Source organism: Portunus trituberculatus, chromosome 47 (genome assembly GCF_017591435.1).
Source record: "Portunus trituberculatus isolate SZX2019 chromosome 47, ASM1759143v1, whole genome shotgun sequence".
Taxonomy (NCBI): domain Eukaryota; kingdom Metazoa; phylum Arthropoda; class Malacostraca; order Decapoda; family Portunidae; genus Portunus; species Portunus trituberculatus.
The window spans coordinates 11,013,049-11,015,463 of record NC_059301.1 but is presented as its reverse complement, the minus strand read 5'-3'; positions in this window follow the sequence as shown (position 1 = coordinate 11,015,463).

The window sequence follows — 2,415 nt, the reverse complement described above, 5'->3', positions numbered from 1 at the left end:
CAACTACGACACAAGATCTACAAAGAAACAGGACAAAACACGCTTGTATTCCAGTAACTGTCTTTCTGAGGTGATTCTGAAACAGTAGGACACATTCTAAAATTTCTTTCCGTGCCATATATGAATCTTTAACGTTACAAGTGAGCTTACTCTTGCGGTCTATAAAGAGAGAAAGTATTCATTGCACCACGTGGCAAGAATGTGCACCAGACAGCCTCCGGAAGTGGGTGTGCGTGCAGGACGAAGCTTGCGTGAGGAGGCGTGGTCACTGTTCGCCGCGGGACCCTTCCATTCATTCCTCACTCCCTTTAGCATGAGAAAAAACGACTACCTGGCTTGTAAAAATAGTGTACCCGGAAAGAAATATCGAGGCAAGGGTATTACTTACACTGCCTCAACTCTTTAACTGCTACTGACAATACGGCATGTCTTCTCTTATTCATGTAACGGTAGATGGCTTTACTGGCCAGAAATAAGACTAGATAATATATAAATGAAAAAGATATATATATCTCGCCACTCCTGTCGTTGTTAATGGTGTGTGTTCAAAGTTTATACAATCATATAAGTTAAGTAACATGATGCAATTATTTCTATTGTGTTTAACGTATTTTTTTCTTAATTCTAAATCCTCTTATCGACTGACATTCATCTCACGAAACTTGAGAAACTTGAAAAATTATAAAACAGCTTTCAAATCAAAGGACTAAAGACTGAAAGGCACAACACGCAGTGGCGGTGAGTGTGGCGCGTGACATGACTACTGACAAAGACTGTGCCGGATCATTTTATCTAGATGGACGAGAAACCATAGTAGTCACATTCATTGAGGACAGAACGCAGGCGCCGCACTACTTCTAAGTAATGATTTCTAGGACGGGATGTGAATGAGGGCGTGCTACTCCCTCAGGACGCGACTCGGGCCACCCTGGATCACTGTGTCTCCACCCACGCGTGCATCATTTAGGTCAATATTCTGAAACACTTCTCCGCTGCACTCCTGTTACTTTATGAGGACTCGAGATATAGTAACACAGTTTTTTAATGATGTTTTATGATTCTAGTGACACTTTTTTACCTTGAGATTTGTGTATGATTAGACCATTTTATTGGCATTACGAAAGATCTATGGAGGTTATAAGATTATTGGCTAGAGTATTCACTACTTTAATCCTTCACATGTGTTTCTAAAGCTGTTTAAAATCACCAAATAGTAAGCAGAATGAATATGAAAACACGTCATGGTACTGAAAGGATTAAGATGAGAAGCACTCTTGGTAACTCAGCTAATTACGTAGGTGGACATTGAGAATAGCGGTGGTGAGAGAGCAGTGCGTTTCTGAATACTAACCTTAATCCTGCTATTTCTTGTGAATGAACTGAATCACCGACGTAGGAAGGGGACGGTCAACCTTTACATTCATAAAAGACAAGATCGCTCCATTCTGAGGAAATTCCCCGTATTTCACATTTTTAAGACATGGAGACAGTTCACCTTTGCGATCTTAAAAGTTTATATTGCTCTTTTCTCAAGTGATTTTTGTATTTATGGAACCGTCTCTTTAATCCCGCTTCGCTGAATTGCCATGTGTGTGGGTTGGGGATAACAGAGGACGTCAATCACTCACTGCAGTGCAAAAAAGTATAAAATGCAGACGAATTCTACGTATAAGGAAGGAAGTTGTCTTCGAGAAGGACTCTGACTCTCTCTCTCTCTCTCTCTCTCTTTCTCCCTCTCTACAATACTCATACAAACACTCACCAATTTCTGTCAATAAAGTGGAGTGCTTGTTAGTTTCAATGTTGCAACCCAAAACTTAAAGATTCATTAACTCTTGTCATAACGTGTACTGAAATATAAAAGATCATACAAGACTGACATGCAGGTTTCACAATTATTCATGACTCTTGCGAAAAAGAAAGAAAAAAGGAGAGAGAGAGAGAGAGAGAGAGAGAGAGAGAGAGAGAGAGAGAGAGAGAGAGAGAGAGAGAGAGAGAGAGAGAGAGAGAGAGAGAGAGAGAGAGAGAGAGAGAGAGAGAGAGAGAGAGAGAGAGAGAGAGAGAGAGAGAGAGAGAGAGAGAGAGAGAGAGAGAGAGAGAGAGAGACACTACCGGAAATCAGCTCCCCCAGTTGCAAATCCGATTACTCCTTAATGACCAACACCGAACATTGATTCCCAACACTGCCAATGTGTCTCATCACGATGCACAAGCGCCACACACACACACACACACACACACACACACACACACACACACACACACACACACACACACACACACACACACACACACACACATGATGTTTTTTTTAGTATAAATATATAACGATTTTAATCTAAATGTGTAGCGTTACAATTTCACATTACTTGCCGTTAAAGCTTCATTATAAGACAACGTAATAATTTAAAATAT